General features: G+C 42.6%; 1 protein-coding gene and 1 long non-coding RNA gene across 7 annotated transcripts in view; both read right to left on the reverse strand.

The window, feature by feature from the left end:
• LOC308587645 overlaps positions 1-2,652 on the reverse strand; it is a 30,188-nt gene extending 27,536 nt beyond the window's left edge. The window contains exons 1-2 of the long non-coding RNA XR_014008505.1: positions 2,391-2,652; positions 1,381-1,489 (exon numbers count right to left, since the gene is read on the reverse strand). This is a non-coding gene — a long non-coding RNA (uncharacterized lncRNA). The remainder of the gene's footprint in view (positions 1-1,380; positions 1,490-2,390) is intronic.
• Positions 1-20,547, reverse strand: part of ERI3 (ERI1 exoribonuclease family member 3) — a 191,908-nt gene that overhangs the window by 91,861 nt on the left and 79,500 nt on the right. The gene's annotated exons all lie outside the window — the stretch shown is intronic.

Genomic DNA, 20,547 nt, shown 5'->3' on the forward strand with positions numbered 1-20,547 from the left:
ACCTGTGGCAGTTAGCATTGCTCTAAGGGCAATTTTTGCAAGGGTGGGGGAGACAATATTTCACCTGTTTAGTTGCAGCTCACCTAATGCACAAGCGGAGCGCACTATCTCTACTCATAATTTCTTAACAGAGCTAAGAGAAATGGGGGAAATGAAAGAGACCAAAGAACCAGTTGCCCAGGACACAAACACGGTTGCAAAAATCTTTGTTGACACTACAATTTCTTCTTCCTCTGCTGATTTTTAGCCATCTCTGCTTCTCCCCTGAGGTGCCTCAGGTGATTGAATGAAATACAACCCTCAGCTCCAATAAGCGTATTTCAATTACATCTGTCAACACATAACGACGTAATGATATATCATGTGATATTAAATCCATGGTAATCATATCAGTGATTTTTTTATAGTGTGCTAATCATGTTATTACATCTCAATAATTAACAACAAAAGATCTGGAAATCTCCGTTACTGTGCTCATTATGTCCTATGCTGCATACGAAAAGCCCATAGGATGCCAGGAGGGCAGGGACTGGACATCTTAGGCTCACGAGGCAACTGTCAGGCACTGAATGGGAAGAGCAAGAACACACTAAGTATGAGGTGATGGTGATTATTTTTGCCTCTTGTGTCTTCTAGAATGAAGACAGACAAGTCAATGATGAGGGAGAAAAGAGATGAGCAGCAATGCTACCACTGTGTTTCAGACTGAAATCATCATTAGTGGCTATCACGATTAAATCTTAGGTTTAGGTAAGGAAGAAGCACAGCAGATAGTGACCCTCTGTGTCCCCAACCAGTACAGATCTGCTTAGCAGCCAGTATTCTCCTCCCTTACCTGCCTATGGTAAAACTAAAGATCAACCCGATTCGACTTTTATGTGACTAAAGGGGTGGGGAACGCAAGTGTCAAAATTAATTCAGATTACAGCATATCATACCCTCCAGAAAAGGGCAACCTACTGCCTTCCTCCAATGATTTTGTTGGAACTCGTCCTTAAACCGTGGATCAGTGCTTTATTTACATGGGAACTGTTTGCTCAGTGGGCCAATTGATCCATTCTACAAGCAGGAAATCATAGTCTTGGAGAGCAAGCTGAGTGCCCAAGCTGCACACTCCTAAAGTCAAGATGGCTGTAAGATGTACAGAGAGAAATACAGGGATTATGTGGTTCCAAATCCAAACTGGGGAGACTTGAGGAGAATAGTGTTATTTGGGAGGTATATTCCTAGCTTGCCTGGAAGAGGGCAAGGTATTCAAAAGTTACCTGAGGGAGAGAAGGCTACTCTCTGGCTGCAATAGAGCTTTTACACTTATCCCATTTGCAGCCTGATCAATCTAGCAGTTTCCACTCATGAGCTGATCTGAGAGAGCCTCATTACCTGCCTTAAAGTTGCAGCCATGCACTTAGCTCTTAAAGATGGGATTTCAGGAATATCTGACTGATCATTTCTCTTCTCATTTATTTCTGCTGCCCTGAACCAATTCAACCTGTAAAGTCGAAAGAGGAAGAATAAGTTGGAACATATTTGCAGAGCTCCTGCCACACTCTGCTCTTGACTTCCTGCATCCTTTTGCAAATCACCCCTACTGGATGCCATGCAAGTGGGGAGCTATGCCTACAACTCAATTGTGTCAAATGGTAACAAGGAATAGAAGATGCCCCACTCCATTGCTGGCGAAGGGAACAGAATACTATCAGGGAAGCCCACTGAGTTACAATTCCTGAGAATCTCTCCCAAGAAGTATGAAGCTTGTCACACTGACAAGACTACTCTTGCCTCAGTGAGATAGAAACTGCTAGCCTTCTGTCTGGAAGCAGGGAAAAGCAGTTTCTCTCCACCATGGGAGGCTACAAACCAAATTTAAATAAAATAAAAAACAAGTTTTGTTTCTCAGGAACAGAATTATGGGCCAGATTTCGGACTGTATAGTATGGTCATACCCATTGCTTTTTCCCCTAAAAAATGTTTTGACTCAAGAAAATCACCATTTTATAGTTCAAATTGGGAAAAATAAATACGGTAAATGGACAAAAGAACAAAGATTCACAAAATGTTTAGGGGTATGCGTACCCCCAGGAAAAAAAGCATTGGTCATACCATTGGTCTTAACATATCTGTACATTCAGTGTGTGAATCCAGGAAGCTGCTTTATTCTGAGGTCAGATCTAAGGCCAACCCTAGTTAGTGACCGATGAGGTACAACCCTCTTTTGGGCCTAAATCACTTCAGCTTTGATACAATTCTTGTTTGAAGACCCGCATATATACACATCCAATACAAAGAGAACATCCCTTGTAAAAATCCTCCTCTCTGATATTGTCAGACAAGACAATTAGCCATCTCTGAGGTGGAACCATTTTTGTGTAATGTGCACACAGGCAACTCACCATGCGAAAACCATGTGACAAGGGGCCTATGAAAGCCTTGCACTGTGTCAATCACAGTACATTTCATCTCATCAGCAGTTCCTGGCACTAGGAGAACAGAACCTGTAGATTACAAGTCAACAAGCACAGTATCTCAGTCAACACTACAAGGATCCACTTTACTGACCGTTATTAGCACCACCTTGACATTGCCTGTGAAAAGGGTTCAGTGACAGGAACATACTCTGTTAGGGGACAGTCCACAGGAGCAGCTTCCCCTGTATATGGGGGACTATGGCCTATCCTCAGAATGCAGCAAGAGTGGAATGCATTGTGAGCCAGGGTAGACATTAATAAAGCCATAGCCATTTCTGTGAGCACAGCAGCACTTTACAAGAACTGATCCTGGTTGCCCTTGTGTAACAACCCAATTTCACAGAAACATTTCCCTTTGCAATCATGACTGAAGAGAACCTGAATCCGTACATAAGGGAGAAACAGCAACAGTAAGTAAAGAAGAACAACGCAATCAGGAAATGCTTCATTACTTTGTACTTTCAGTTAAAGCAGGCAAGAGGGAGACCATTCTGCTTACCCATACAAATCTTTTACATACAATAAGTGCTGGAAAAAATATTCAAGTCGCATATGTCAATCCAGCTCCATACTTTTTTTCTTGGTCCCTGCCCTCTTTGCTTTTATTGAATGTCATCTGATGAAGAGTTGGAGAGTTGGAGAGGGGGCTCAAACGTGTGCACACTGTTTTGTAAGATAAAGGTATTGCTCTAATAAAGATTTTGAATTTTCTCCTATAGGCCAAAACAGCTACCTTGCCTGTGGCACCTGCAACAGTGCCAGTTTCACAGATTGAATCCATCGATAGTCTAAAGAAATCCCACAAGTAAACTGGTTTCAAGGTGTTCAAGACTTTATAAACTATGAAATAACTTTGAGGGAACTCCTCCCACACTCCATCTCTTAAGACTCCAACCAGATGCAAATATGGATAACTTGCTTAACAATCTTGTTTTCCTCTTCTTTCCCCAACTCTCCCAAACTGAGTACCTTAGCATCTAACACAGGACTGGAAAAACTATGGCATTCCTGATATCACTGGACTACAACTCCCATCATTCCTGACCATTGGCCATGCTGGCAGAGCATCTGGAGGGCCATACGTTCTCTGCTCTTGATCTAGCCTAATGAAGGTTTCTAGAGAACTACAAAACATTGGTTGACCTACAAAACCTATTGACCTAATGTGTATTTTGGATTTTATTTCTAGGTAGAATTTGATGTGGACACCACACTTGCTACACTGATAGAGCTTTTATTTAATTTTCAGTAAACGTTTGCCTCCTTGAAGTACAATCTTTTTAATAGTGGGCATGCCTCATTAACTCTGCCTTGAGAATCAGAAGCAGCAAATGCAGGATGGTGTGGTACTACTGGGGAGGGGAATGTCCATTGTTTTGCTGTTAAAGGGAGACTTTCAGAGAAGATCCTGCAAGAAACCATTTTGTTTTCCCTAAGTTTGAAATCACTCACATCAACCCAATTCCACCCTACTCCACATGTGACCAACTAACAATAATGAAGTTGGTCAAGACTTGGAAACAACTTATATAAAGCTGAAACTCCTGTCCATCAATGTTTGACCCGACCTAAATGGAATTCAGGTTATTCCTTGAACCCAGTTTTATAAAGATCTATTCCATGCCCTCTTCACCAACTTCCATGCAAAGTCAACCTGGTCAGTTTTCTTCTATCACTTGCAGGGGGAAAACCTTGGTAGGAAACTGTGTGTACTCTAACCGCATGCAAAACAGGGATGTATTGAATAGGCCCTTTGCTAATCTGGGGTGAAGCAAGTGGGGTTTGATATTTTGCATAACTCACTGTCATATCCCTATGAATAGTGTGAGAAGAATATTTTTCTTCTTTAAAAATGCTTAATTTCTGAGATGAGTTACTGACCATTTGTTTTCTAGCTTATTTATGCATCCCTAAGGACTAGTGAGGGACGCAGGTGGCGCTGTGGGTAAAACCTCAGTGCCTAGGACTTGCCAATCGCATGGTCGGCGGTTCGGATCCCCACGGCGGGGTGCGCTCCCGTCTTTCGGTCCCAGCTCCTGCCAACCTAGCAGTTCAAAAGCACTCCTAAGTGCAAGTAGATAAATAGGTATCGCTTTATAGCGGGAAGGTAAACGGCGTTTCCGTGTGCTGCGCTGGTGCTGGCTCGCCAGAGCAGCTTCGTCACGCTGGCCACGTGACCCAGAAATGTCTCCGGACAGCGCTGGCCCCCGGCCTCTTAAGTGAGATGGGCGCACAACCCTAGAGTCGGACACGACTGGCCCGTACGGGCAGGGGTACCTTTACCTTTACCTTTTTTACCTTTAAGGACTAGTAACATGAAAAATAAAATAAAAGAGAGTCTGAGAATTCTGGATTCTGAGTTTCTTCCATATAGCCATAGTCATGCAGAACACACATAGCTTTGTCTATATGAGTCAGGCACATGGAGGGAAATGTTCCTGTGTGGGTCTTCAGCCAGCACGACAGCATACAAATTTTAAATACTCAAGCTGTTCAAAGGATCAGCAGAAGGCCTCCTTATCACACTCATAATTTAGAATAGAAGCTCTTGTACATGATACAATCCCACACCACTGGAGAATGTGTGAATACTGCAACCACGGGGGGGGGGGCATTGTGGGGAAGGAGAGATTGACAATATAATGGAACACTCTCACCAGACCATTGCCCACACTCCCATCAGGGAAGCAATTAGGTGGTATATACCTAGGGAATCAGTCCCACACAGTTGCAACATTCACATCCACTTCCCAATGGCATGGGATAACACCATGATGCAGCATGGATGAAGGGGGGAATACTTTATTAAATCAGCTATAGTGGCATTGACACTTTAGATTCACAGTTAAACTAAAGAGAGAAAGACCTCATACTTTATGCGTACTTCCAGACAGCACTGCTTTTCATGGGCAGTTGAACATTGACTGTGTCACTACCACAGTGAATCTGCACAGCTTCAATGGGGGGGGGGCAGAATAATACAGTCGTACCTTGGAAATCAAACCATTCCAGAAGTCTGTTCGACTTCTGAAGCGTTCGACTTTCAAAGCGTGGCTCCTGCAGCCAATCAGAAGCCGCGGAAGCTCCGTTGGATGTTCGGCTTCCAAAAGAACGTTTGAAAACCAGAACACTCACTTCTGGTTTTCGATCGTTCGGGAGCCGAAATATACAAGTTACGACTGTACTGGCAAAAGCTGGAGGAAGAGGACTGGTTTTTGCATGTGTAAACCAACATGAAAACTCACCACTAGGAGATAAGCATAAGTGGAGAAGCTGCAGCTGGAATGGAATCGCAAACCAATAGCCACTGTTAGACTTGTAATGATCTTACTCTCCAGTCCCACTTAGAAAGCACACCATATAACCAGTAGGTAATCAGCCAAACCACCATTGATGCACCATGGCTCTGTCTCCTTCCTTGCTATCTCTCCCCAAACATTTAAACAAGGAACCCACGGCATGTCCAAAAGGTCCAAACCTTTCCAGATACATTCCAGTTTGAAAGCTGAAACACACCATCACAGTCATGCATTACTAACATGCCAACGCAGAGCTTTCTTTGGCATTCCCCATTGCTCTGTGCCCAGAACACACATTCCAGCAATCTCTCCACTGCAGCTCGCATTGCAGCCATGACCACAGCCACAATCCCAGGAAGGATCCTACCTCTGCACAAGGCTGTCCAAGAACTTGACAGGGCTCTGTTTGAAAAAAGCTGTTGAAAGAAATGATCTCTTTAAGTGCAATGGGGAGATATTTGTCTCTGATTTACCCTTGGCTTTTTGCTCTGGTTCAGGTAGGAGCGGCGTGGGATGGCTGGCAGATCTGAGAGCATGGCACGCCCCAGCGGGCAAAGCGCGCAGTGCGGAGGAATGCGAGAGTCAGTTTGGAGTGCTCTCCATTTATCAAACTCATGCAGCCCGCCAGCAGAGCGAGTCTTTCTATCATTACACCTCTCAAAATCCGATTCATACCACTAATCCTGCCTTCATTCCCCCAGATTAATAACATCTCTTTCAACCTTCACAGTGTGATAAATAGACAAAGAGAGAACAAAAGGAGAAACAGAAGTGAGGGAGAGAGCCAGAGCAACTCCAGATAATAAAGAGAACCAAGAAAGGGGAAAGGAGAAAAAAAAAGCGAAGAAAGAAAGAGAAAAGAAAAGAAAAGACATCTGACCTGACTCTGCCATCTACCTTAACAGAACCTCAACGAGAGCCGGCTCAGCAGAGCTTTAGAGAATGTAAAACATTGCTCAAAAGAGAGAGGGCTCGTTAGCAGCAACTGCCAGCCGGGTGTTTGGCTGGAATCCTTTTCACTTCCAGCTTCGCTTTAGGTTGTAAGTGGTAATAAGTTTGTTGGTTTCTATTGCAGCTTCCCAATCTGCTCCCTTTAAGGGAAGATTTCCAGCGCATGCTCGCTTTTTCTTTTGCACAACCAGCCAGTCGTTCGCGGCCCTGTGTAGCCTAGCACAGGATGCCACAGGTCAGGATGAAGATGTGTTGGAAGCCCAGAACTTGAGGAAACTGATGTTTCAGGTGGTCTCTTTCTGGTAGCAAAGGACCAGATAAGAAGGGATGCCAAGCATCAGCATGGAAGGGCACCAGCAGAGGAGACAGTGCCTGCGTGAAGCCCAAGCAGCTGACGTCAGAATGATTACATCCCTCCAATGCACAAACACTGGTTGTTACTTGTCTCCTTCTGTCAGAATAGGGCACTCCAAGAGGACAGAATATTGAAGAGGCTATTCCAAGCAGCTAGGATTCATGAAAAATAGTGCCTTCATTTTGTAATATTAATAAATAAGAAAGCATCTAAGAAATACTAAAGGAATAAAGTCTGTGGGGCTCAGTGCAGGAAGTACAATATCCCAATGGTCTGGTATTGCTGGGCTACTTTGCTCACGTTCAACTGCATTCACACAAGCCTTGCAATTAGTTACCCATGACAAGTGATTATCTATTGGATTTGATATTTATATACCTGGGTCTATTTGACCAGAACCAACCCAATACCAACTAGTAAGCAAGTGACTAGCTTTGCCAATAAGAAACAAGAAAGAGGAGTCAGCACACTAGGGGGAACTCTGAGGTTTGAAAACATAGATGGCTTTAATAAGAGGTTTAAAAACATACGTAAGGGGCCCAAAAAACAACCCAATGAGGACTGCTTTCTCTCTCACCTTCCGTTTCCCCTTGTTCAAATAAGGGAAATTGCAGGAAGGAAGAAAAGAAATAATAGAATATATCCTAAAATTAATGTCAGGAAAAATTAAGGTTGTAATGTGTTATGAATAGTTAAGGTGTAGGCAAATAAGTCTTTCCACTGAAGGTTCAATTCCTTTCCTGTTCTCTCCCTGTTAATTAAGATCATTAAGGCATATATATCCTCTTGCTGAGATGGTGCCCAAACCACTTTCCCCTGGAAAAAAGATGGAAACCATTGACATTGACTAGAGTACTCTCTACGCAGTAAACTGTGATGTTATATGCCTACTCTAAAGCATCTGGAACTGGACACTGTTAGAAATAATATAGCTATAATACTGGGCTAGATGGGCCATTGCTTTGACCCCCAAAAGATTGTTCTTATATTATGCACTGCTCCACTGATGTTTTAATAATCTTTCATATCTCATCCCATTAACTATCCTGCCCCTGCTTAAATCCCTCAAAAAGCCTCATCTCGGTCCTGTGCCTAACCTCCCTCTGTCTGCAAGGACCTTGGGTGTGCACTGCTTCATGCATCATGTGGTACAGAGCTAACACAGCATGTGCCAAATCACATCTACCACAGGTGGATTTTAATGCCATGTTAAATGTTGAGGCAGGATACTGCCCCCTTTCAGATACTGCCGCTTCCAAAAAAAAAAAAAAAAAAAATCCCCCACAGAAGGCTAGGGTGGCTTTTAAAAAACTATTCTATATTACTTCAAGCTTTGAAGTACAGAGAATAGCAACACTCACATGCGGGTTGATTTTTCTTTTTAAATGCTGCCTTTATCAGAATAAATCTTTTCCTCCTCTGTATCACTGGAGATAGATAATCAAGTCAAAAAAGAAAGTCTCTTCTAACAATAGATTTCTTTTTCTTTCTGAACTTCAAATGGGAAACTCTTATCTCCAGCCACAGTTGACCAAGAGAAGAAAAGAACAGAACACACAGGCACACTCACCAAACCTTCCATTTACTCCAAAGGCCATGCTAACTCCACATACCCGCACCACTTCCCCCTCTGCTTAACAGAGAGAGGCATTCAGAACATTTTATAGGACGTATTTACTCACTAGAAACACTCTTGAAACAGAATGCTCCTTTTTGCTCAGAAGATGAACTTTGGTCTCTAAAATGGTATCTCGCCAGGTAAGTGTAGCTGCTCTGAGCATGAGAGATTTTCAAAGACATCTTCCATACCCAATCCTCTCTGGCCAGCACTGTGAGCTTCCCAAAGGTATCTGGGGAGCCAGCTTTGGGAAATGTTCCCATTTTTTCCAGTTCTTCATTGCCAGGTATATCTGGGGGACTCCTTTTGTTCCCATACAAAACCTTTAACCCTTTGAATTATCACTGGAGGTTACAAATCTCCTTAGGAGAATCAGGGGGGTTTCATAAGGCACTGATTTGGAGAAACATAGGGCTAACCTACACTCAGCTTTTGCCCCGCTCTTTTCAGGCACAGGCCCATGCTTAAAAACTCTGAGCCCGAGCCTTTGTTTGTTTCTGCCCCAAGCTTCTTTGTATGTTTTTCTGTCTGTTTTTGCCTTGCTCTTTAGCACTCAATTAGAGCAAACCTCAATTCGAGTTTGAGCTTTAAAGAGCAGGTTTTCTGAGAGAAAGCTCCAGAACAAATGGGGGAGGGCGCCTCTCTCCAATAAAAAAAATAATCAGATATAAGTAGTTTAAGCCAGTGAAAAGATGACCATATACAGCTACTAGCCCAGAAAAAATACAATCCCAAAACAAAATATTACAATCTCCTTTGTAATTTGTTCAAAATATCAATTATTATACTAATGTCTATGGAAACACCACTGGCTTTCTCTGAGGAATCTGCATTAGAACAGTCTCAGAAGCCTCCCTCTCACATGGGATGATCTATCATACAAGGTACCCTCACTTCAAGCTGCCTGATGACTGATGTTCCACTAGCAGCGTGTTGGGATTGGCTGAGCACCCAGACAAATGCTCTATAATCCCTTTTTTCCTCTCCTCCTCTGCCAATGTCTCCCATGAGAGGTGTGATGATAGACGGTGACATAACTGACTGTTCCCAATCAAGGTAATGTAAGTAATGACAGCTGACGTGATTCCTGGAACGTGTTTCCAGCGGTTGGCCTATCTGCTTTGCCTACTATAGCAGAACATAGCAGCGCGTACAGAAAGGGGGGAAGCAGGGGAAGTACCTTAGCACAGGTCTTGAAAAAGTTAAAGAGTGGCTACTGGAAGCTCAAAACTGAAAAACTGCATCAAAACCAGAAGTACCACAAAGGCCCCATTAACACATAATCTGCCCCAGGAAAGAACTCCAGTAACCTAAACTCCTCTCATGCTTTGGTGGGAGTCCAAGATGTGAAATTGTGTGACTAAGTGGTACCCACCGTCATGGTGACATGAACACCTGCTACTTGAAAACCTCCACGCTCAGAATGGCTTCATATGTTACAGAAAAATGTGCTGGCTGACATTATTAGTGACCATTCCCAGCCCTACGACTCCCCTGAGTTTTCTGCCATACACAAAAGGATCTATGAGTAAAGAGCAGTGGACTTCTCCCTTTGCACCAAGCTGGGAGACACCCCAAAGCAGTAAGAATATCTTTGAACCCTGCAACCCAAATCCCAGCCCAGTACAGAGGACTGGAGGAAAGGGAGGGGTCAATGCCTCACTCCACAACAGGCAAAAAGCGCTTCCCCCAAAGGTGAGAGAAACTTCCCCACCCCACCCCACCCCATTGCTTAAAGGAAGGTGACTGGGCTGCAATTCTAGTGGCTTTGGTTTGATAGGCAATGAGTCATGTGCAACTCTGGGGATGTCTGTTGAGTCTGCAAACCATAAAGGCGGCAGCAAAAGCTGGCTGCTGTAGCTAACTTGATTTTAAAATGACACAATTGCTGCTGCACCTTATCCTCGTATAGCTTGGGGTCAGTGAGGCTGTCAAAGCAACAGCAGGGAGGAGGAATGTGAATATTTTCAGACAACAAATGTCATGGACGGGTTGGACACAGAGGAATGGTGGGAGGAACCAGGCAGGGTACCACCAACGCATTGGTAGCCATCATGGTTAAGAGAAAAAATGCAAAAATACTATTGCAAAAGGCTCTGAATGGTAAGAAGGCAAGGCTCCTGCCATGTAAAATCTCGTTGTCTTTCCTCATATGTTCCTTGGCTGTCCTACCACATAATTATCCCCAGCTTCACCTCATTTCTTACCCTCCACCACCACCACCAATTCCTTTCATACAGTTGGAATTCTGCAAAAACCAAAATCTTGCAATCAGTATGAAAATAAGTTTATTTCATGCCAACTAGCACCATTTAGTCACTGGGCGGAATTCAAATTTCTTAGGATGAAATGAAAGCATAATGTGTGCCCAGGAATATGGTCCAGTGGGGCAGAGGGATATCATATTTCTCGCTCGGAGTTCAGCCAAGTCATTGGTCTGCCCAGTCTCTTCAAAAAAAGTCTAGCAAATATACCATGTGATTTAATATCTGCAGCGTTCCAAAGGAGAAGATAATGGGCTGGATTCAAGTAAATAGTTACACTAGCGGGAGCCTGCACAATGGGGTTCCCCCTCTCCCCTCATAGCTCTTGGGGGTCAGGAGAACACCCAGAACAGTGCAAGCAAATAAGAAAGGCAAGTGAGTTTGCTTGCCTGATGAAACAGCAATGCTTTCACTGGCAGAGCAATCTCCTTAGCGCAACTTTCAAATCCACTAAAACTATAAAGCCCAAGTATAGGCATCAGAGAACTGGAGTTCTACTCCTAAATCTATCCTTAAACTTTCCGAGTCTCAGTGGAAAATATTTAATATCAGTTTTAGCTCCCTCGCTATAAAGTTTGTTTCTAATATTAACAAATGCAAAACACTTGGAACCCCTGGATTGGGAAGGACTAGGGAAGTCAAAAGGTTATGTGGACTATTTAATTTCTTTCTGCACTGGAAAGCTATGGAAATTTGTATGGGAACATAGTGAAAATATCAGTAAGTATTTGAAAGTAGGTAATACAGAATAATCTGAGCAGTGCTTAATTTAAAGACAAATAGGTAAGAGAAGTTCTATTAATAATAGAATCTCAGCAAATACAAGAGGGTTGGTCCAGTTAGTGCTGACCAAGGAGAACTAAACTCACTCGCCCTCCTTGGGCACATCCATGGAAGAACCCTTACAAAGTTGCAAGTTGCTTATCGTATCTCACCCAGAAAAAAAATTGCATGGAACGTGCCATCATTTACCTCTTGCACTATTGCTCAGCAGAGCTAATAAATCTTGCATGAGCAGAGCAGATTGTAATTTTCTAATATGAAAAGGCATTTGGATTGAAAGAGGGAGGGAAAGATAAAAGTGATTGAATCCCAAGTAGCCCAGGGTCAGTGACAAGACACTCCCAAGAAGCATGTCTCCCTCTTCTCTCTCAAGCTTTACATACATTCATTTCTCCCTACTCTCCACATGTTCTGTCTTAACTTCCCTTATTGACAGCACATTGCTTTAAATGGTTACACAAGTTATCATTTTCCCCTTCTGATCAATCTGAATTTTCAGGGCAATTACCCTCTTAATCAATTATTGCCACCCAAAGCCCCTCAGATTCTTCCTCAGCCAAGCAGTTACACCTCTCTGGTGCAGACAGTACACACAGAAGCAATGAAGCTGGGGGCAACGCCAGCACAGGCAAGTCCATCTTACGCAGACACACCTGCCTGCTGCAAGACTGGAAAAGTGTGAAGGCCACTTCAAGGAACACCTGATGAAAAGAAATGAGCATGTGTAGGTGGAAGGCCATTAGAGAAGGAAAGCAATATGTAAGGATCCACAAGTAAAGGGGGGAACCAATCGCCTAGCTGGAGAGTAAACAAATTTATGGAGCCAGGCTGCCTGTAGGCCATGAAGAAGCTACATGATTAAGGACTGCTTAATCCCTAGAAAGGCAAATAAAGAGCCACAATATTTGACAAGGCCCAAAATCAGCAGTCCAACTGCTTCAGTACGTGTCCATTTCACAACAAAACCCATATTAACCACACCGTTACTCAGCTGACTTCTGGCAGCTTTGTTATGACACAATAAATGTGAGTTGAACTCAAGTCCAGGACAGTGCTGCACAGACCCTCTCAACCCACATCCACAATAAACCTAGTACAGTGGTACCTCAGGTTACATACGCTTCAGGCTACATACACTTCAGGTTACAGACTCCTCTAACCCAGAAATAGTACCTCAGGTTTAGAACTTTGCTTCAGGATGAGAACAGAAATCGTGCTCTGGTGGCACAGCAGCAGCGGGAGGCCCCATTAGCTAAAGTGGCGCTTCAGGTTAAGAACAATTTCAGGTTAAGAACGGACCTCTGGAACGAATTAGGTTCTTAACCCGAGGTACCACTGTATGTCTTAAGAATCTGCAAATTTCGTACAAGAATCTGGTACATTTCCTGCTAATGGCAAAATTCCACTTTAGTAACTCTTAAAATATAAAATTTGTTGGCTAGAATTGTTTGATTAAGCAATTGTTCTGGCTTAAATCACACTGATTGCAGAAAGCAACCTCTCTCAAAATGTGCTGTTGTTGTTTTTTTATCAAGGATACAGATTCCAACTACTCTTTCTGATTTTTTTGTGCTACATTCTTTTTCAACTAAAGCTCAGAAAGATTAAGTTATGCCAGCAAGATTTTACTGAGTAAACACAATCCTGTTCCAATGTGGAATTTTGTATACACTCTTTGGTCCTATAGAATCTAGAGAAGAAATCTTGTGGAATCTGCTTCAACTGCTCCTACTATCCCCAAGTTCACTTTAGAGGCAACACCATCAACATTTTGAGAAGGAAAGCTGGTGTTCTATAATGCTGAATAGTGCTAACAGATTTTTTTCAAGGTGCTGCAAGGTCTTTGCCAATCTGACCCACAAGATAACATGATAGATCCCTGGAAGCCAGCTGTGACATGCGTACCACACGTTTTGAAGTTAAAAATGCTTGTATGCATTTCAACCTGATCTCTGCTTTATGTGCAAGTCCATGAGTGAATACACCCAGAGCACCATCTAGTCTTGTTTTCAGTTGTGGGGGATCAATGTTGTTGACAAGGTGCTTGGAGAACTGCAATTAACCTGTTTGCTTGCCCCTTGCCCCTCCGAGATTTTAACATCAAATGGTAGAGGACTGGCCAGCTGAATCCAGGAAGTTATAAGTGTCTCAGCCGCATTAAAAGAGAGGGTCATAAGGCCACTCTTGAAAAAATCCGCTCTAGGCCTCTCAGTATGATTTCAGTTATAAGTTAATCATAAATATTCCCTTTTGGGACAAGGTACTCAGACAATAACATAAGAAGAGTCCTCCTGGTTCCAGGAAGCTCATCTTCTCCAGTATCCTGCTCTCACAGTGGCCAACCAGATGCCTATGGGAAGCCTCCAAGAAGATCCTGAGTGAAATAGCAGAACATAGCCAGCATGGGTAATAGTGAGTGACAGTCTCAGTGGATCTGATTTGATTTAACATTATATTATGTTTTCCCCAAAACAAATACTGAACTCAAAGCGGCTCACAATATTCACAGTAGCATCAAAACAAACACATTGCAATCACTCTATCAAACACAATACCATATAAATAAAACAAGCAGCAGCAACAAATTCACTAAAACAATTTATACAATTCAGTAACTCCAGACAGTTTGGGATGACAATGATTCCAGCCCAGTTTTGGCATTTAAAAGTGAAGCTCACCTTCATGTGCCTCCTTTACAAGAAGAGAGAAGAGCTTTTTTTAGCACTACAGCCCACATAATATTCTACCTGGAGCCAACATTTACATTTTTTTTTGCCACCAGGCAAAAATGTTTTTGCTGAATCATGCATTTTTAACTGCTGGAAATGAATTTTGTAAATTTTATTCATTGTTTTATTATTGTATTTTGCTATGAGTATTGATTGTGCAGTGCCCTGAAATCCAAAAGGGCGAAGAGGAGAATAAAAATGCTTTAAATAAACAACCCTCCTGGTACTTTTTGTAGCTTTCAGCACTATCAGCCACGATATCCTTCTTGCTTGGCTACATGAGATGTGCACTGGGCCACAGTGGTTCCATCCATACCTAGGTGGCCATTTCCAGAAAGTGATATTGAGGGACTACTACTCTGCCCCGTGGCATTTACGGCTTCTCCAGATGCACTTTGAAATATAAATCTTGCCCTTCTTCACAGAGAAAAATACCGAGGATCCCTGGCATCTTCATTTTAAAGGTTTTTGGTAGCAGGTGTCCACTTGAAGACCCACTATTACTGGGCCAGATAGTCCAAGTGTCTTGACTCCAATTATAAAGACAACTTTGGAAAATTTCAGATTAGTGCTTGAAGGGTAAACAAGCATGTAAGACATAAACATTAAGACAGCCATCCTGAAGTAGCAGTATTCTCAAATGGCAAATATATTTCACCCTTAATTTAGGTAACTTTGAGGATGATGCTCCTGTAGAAGGAGCACTGGCTTCACCCATCAGGCTGGCAGCCCAAAGGTGCCTGCAGAGACAGGAGAGCCTGGAAGGGCCAGCATGTCAGCAGGCCAGTCGCCGGCAAAATGCCTGACTGATGGCCCTGCACTTCACTAGCTATTTTACATGGAGCATGGCTGATCAAAGCTATCCCCACTGTGTACTATGGAGCAATAAAAATAAAAAACCCACAGGAAGAATTCCTTAGGCAGGTAATGGGCACTTTATTCCTTTTTATGGCACTAAACATAGGCAGCTGGCATAATTACACTACAATAAAGGCATAATGTGCACCCAGCAGAACAAATGTGAGGCTTCTGATAATTAGGCAGAGCAAACAGTCTGGGATTCAACCACATGGTTTTACTTGGTCTCCTGGATCTGTCTGAGCCCAATTCCCAAAGCAGGCCAAGTCTGTCCCCCATGAAATCTTAACCCAGCTCAACTTTTTCCTGACTAGGATTGCTCTCTTTATTATTGCTTGTTTCTCCAATCTCACAAGATAAGAAGCACAGCCCCAGCTAGGATCCCGTAGCTCTACTAACAGAAATGTATCAATTCAAAAGAATATATGGAACCTAGATGGTAACACAGAGTTGTGCCTTGGGTCTCTGTACTGACATTGGTATAAACTTCTTTTTGGACAGCTGTATGCACCCAGCTCTGAGCAGGTTATAAAACAATACAGCAAAGAGCAAATGTTGTACTGTCAATCACTGCCCAACTACTTATACGACGGAAATGGGGATCAATGAGAATAATACATGTTTGAGGGTGACTTGCTTTGAGAACCATGGCAAACACCCAGGATCTGTTGGTACTAAGGACTAACCTATCAGTTCTGAAACAAAAAAAGAAGAAGAATGGGAAAAGGTAACATCAGGAGCCTTCAGAGCTATAGAATTCTCCTACTTATTACCCCACAAATAGCAATTCCTCAGGTGTCAGGGTCTAATTAAGAATGATGATGATGATGATGATGATGATACCACCTTGCTGGACAGGCTTATAATCTTAAGCACTCACAACATGCAGCTGAGATCTAAGAGAGTAGCAAAATCTGAGCCAGCATTTCTAAACAGTCTTTAAAATATTAATCAAGAAAAGAAGAAGCAGATTTGCAAGATTGAGCAGAACTCAAAGTTTAGGGCTCAGCACGCTTAGATCATTGCAAGAGTTTCCTCAAGTGTAGGGAAAAAACCTTTTTAGCGTGAGCATGTGCATCTGGGCTCTAATTGTCATTGCTGAGAGTCAGTGTTACTACAATCTAGATTCCTTGGGGAGCAGACCCATATTTTTCACCCTACTAACAAGCCTCAATAACATAATCAGTACCCCTCTTTACAGCCAGAGTTGTGAGATCTTCCAGACATTTCTATTAACACCATTCTAAAACTTCAGAAAGATGTTAGCTGCAACTCTGGCCTTGCGACAGCCCTCGATGACACACACTATGCTGGTATGGTTTTTACTAAAAACAGGTAACACTATGTTCCAAGAGTAAAAGGAGGCGTTGCATTCTCCTCTATAGGAGAAATGAAGGTCACATGAGGGCAGAGAAAGAGAAAGGGGTATCTTGCCCACTTGGGCTCCAATCCAAACCACGACGTCTTTTAGCCCCTTTCCACTGATGGCATGTAGACCCCACATTAAATTAATGAAGGGAATACAGGTAAATTGAGTCACTTAAGAGTCTGTCCCTCTCCCTCTCCGACTCACTCATGTTTCTAAGCAGTATACAGGAAACCCAATAAAATACAATAAAAACAAGTGATAAAATCAGAATTCAGTTAAAAAGTCTGCCTGGAATTTTAAAAAAGTGGCCCAGTATACCTGAAGGAACGTCTCCACCCCCACTGCTCTGCATGGACACTGAGGTCCAGCACAGGGGGCCTTCTGCCTGGTTCCCTCGCTGTGAGAAGCCAAGTTACAGGGAACTAGGCAGAGGGCCTTCTTGGTGGTGGCGCCCACCCTGTGGAACACCCTCCCATCAGATGTCAAGGAAATAAACAACTATCTGACTTTTAGAATACATATGAAGGAAGCCCTATTTAGGGAAGCTTTTAATATTTGATGAATTATTGTATTTTAATATTTTGCTGCAAGCCTCCCAGAGTGGCTGGGGAAAGCCAGCCAGATGGGCGGGGTATTGATATGATATGATATGATATGATATGATATGATATGATATGATATGATATGATATAATATAATAATAATAATAATAATAATAATAATAATAATAATAATAATAATAATAATAATAGTTGTTGTTGTTATTATATACTCTACTCACCTCTGTATTGCCATGAGGAAGAAACTGCAAATACTGAATCTCAAAGCATTGTATTTTAACCTTCAGCCCCACTTCCCGCTCCCTAAGGGAATGAAAGCTACAAAGGACCAATGGGACCTTTGCACAGCCAGAATTCTTTATGTGTGCCACAGGAAGTGGAAGCGCGGGGGAAACAGGAGCTTGTGTATGATTTACCTTCCAATCTCTTTCTTAAGCCTATTAACCCCTTCATAGTACATGAGTGGCTAATAAGAATATGAAATGGATACCAGTCCCAGCAATACGTCTTCCCTTTCCTTCTGTCTACCAGATTCCATCCGATCATTTTCCACACATGTGGCAAGTGCCTCTCCACTCTCACCTGGCCTGGAATGCAGCCCACGTTGCAGGATTATTGTAAGACATGCCCTGCCTTTAATCCCTTCTTCTCTAGTCTTGCTCTAGTATTGACTGCGGGGGAGGAAGGGTCAGGTGCGAGGTCAAGCTTGTCTCTTTCAACACTGGTACGCGACAAGCATTCCAGCCTCACAGCCGATTTCAAGATACACTGAAATCCAGCAAAGTAACCAGGAGGAAAACAAGGAGTTCTATAAGAGACTATGGGGCTGGGGCAGGGCGAGGGCGTGAGTAGGAAGCTAGGACTGTTGACATCTACATGAATACCATCTAACTTTGGACTGGTGTCTCCTGAGGTCTGGCACTTGGCATCTAAGAGATAATGACGGTGTCGGGCCACGCCAAAGAATTATATATCCATATACACAAGCGTACAAGAGAAAACATTTTTAGAGTTAGTATGCGCCCTTACATTCCCATGGAGGCTATACTTTGCAGCTGTGCTTAAAAAGTGATGCTGCACAAAATCCCTCCACATCTGAGAAGCTAATGACAAGAGGTATGGAACTGTACACTAACGTATCAGCACAAGACACCACAAATCTGCAGTTCCTGGTTCTTTTGCATTTTGGGTCATACATTCAGCATATGGGTATTTTGACCAGCAGGTGGTCTTTATGATAGTGCAAAAACATTTATGTGGGAGTCCACATCTTTTTCCAGAGTTTAGAGGTCTAGTTGTTTACTGACACAACAAGTACCATTTTCTAGACAAAGAAAACTAACAGAACCATGGTATTTTAATTGCATACTTTTTCAGCAGCAATTTACCCACAGCATTTTTGTAGTCTTCCTGCCACAGGCTCCATTATGACTCTTCTTGAGTTGGTGGTCTATAAAAGATCAGACTTACAAAAATGTTGGTCTGTTTCAGCACCCTAGACTCTCACAATCTTGTCTCAGAAAGCGGCTGTCTCATACACACTGACCCCTACATTGTTGGTGTTCATAAGCAATATCTAGTATCTAGTGTGTCTCATAGCAAGTAGACAGCTCTTGCTTGATCTATTGGCAACTCTTGTAGCAGCTGCCCTGCATGCGATATGATGCAGTTTGGACATGGGCAGCTTCACAACAGGGTTTTATATTACAAGAGTCCCTAGTCCTTCTTCCCCAGTTGGGCGGATTAAAATGAACTTTTAACATGGCTTTTTTGAGTGGGGGTCAAGGTTAACTAATTTATGAAATACTCTTTGCCACTCTGAAAAGTTTATGGTGGATTGAAATGGATATGATTTGGAAGCAAAACATGATTTGAAAAGTATATTCATTTTTACTGCTATGAGGCAGCCTAGACAAGGAAGACCCAACTCACCCCAAGTTCAAAGATATTTTTCTCTCTCCCCAACCCCATTAGCAGAATATGATTGACCCTTAATATATCCTAATCTTCTAATGAGATCTGAATATATAAGGTCTGAAATAGGGTTTAATTTTACTCATTTGTTTACTCATTTATTCATTTTATAAACCTGATTTGAATTAGGTCACTAATTTGAGCCCCAGGATTTTGGTTTGCTCTGTTGAAACCTATAACCTTTTCAATTTTTCTTTCTTTCTTAATATATTTCAGATATGAACCTTACTGGCAAGGCATCACATAGTATTACCTGTAAAGAGGCCTGTTTGTTTGACAGTATCCCAGCCAATTCCATCTTTACAGATGCAAACTACAGAGCACAAGGTCTAAATAAAATTTCAGAAATAGTCATATAAGATGTCTAAGCTCATACGTCCCTTCACTGTGGCACTGTGCAGCAACAGCATTCAAGTAAGTATAACAGGAAGAGGTCTACATTCAATTAGCCTAAGAAGCACCACACTAACCATCACAGACAAGACCAGATGGCAACTAGCAGGACTGTAAGCACACAGAACAAATGCTCAGGCAAAGTAAAGGAAAGCTGGCTGAAAAAAGCACTGCGTCAACTACTATACTGTTTGCTGTCAAAATACATTGTTTTAAGTTTCAGAACTTCAATAAATAATGATTGGGGGGGGGGAAACATTGTGGGAAATGTACCCAGAAAGTCGGGGCCTTGGATGATGCAATACATTAGCACATCTGATGCATGGCTCACATAAGACCAAATTTTCAGGTTTGGGTCAGGCCAGGCCAGGCATCGGCGATATATAGCTTAACATGCTGTGCTTTTCTGGTTAATGATCTGGATGGAAGCTAGTCTGATATGTGAATGTGCCTAACTAGGGATTTGCTTTCCCCAGGGTTAATAACCACATGAGGATTAATTGGGAAAACTCTTTTCTTTCTTAATCCAAATAGCAAATTTATGATAACAGAATCAAGTATGACTCTAGGGTGGTTTGAGCAGGAGCTAAACTCCTCTCTCTCTCTCTCTCTCTCTCTCTCTCTCTCTCTCTCCCCCTCCCCCACCCCGGGGTTCATTGGATCTCCTAAGTGGCCTTAGACCAGCCACTTTTTCTCAGTTTCAGCCCTCCACCACCAACAATGCAGGGAATCTACGTTGCTGGAATCTTAGTTATCCCTACATTACTAAAATATTAGCAATACTATTTTTAAAAAATCAGCATGAAAAAGATATAAAGTGAACAGCTGCCACCCACTTACAAATCTGCACAGAGATTCAGCCAACCTAGCCAATGATCCAACACAGTAGGCAAAGGCAACTGGGACTTTTGCAAATTCCACATTCTCTT

The sequence above is a fragment of the Podarcis bocagei genome (assembly GCF_964188305.1).
Source record: "Podarcis bocagei genome assembly, chromosome: 5".
Lineage (NCBI taxonomy): Eukaryota > Metazoa > Chordata > Lepidosauria > Squamata > Lacertidae > Podarcis > Podarcis bocagei.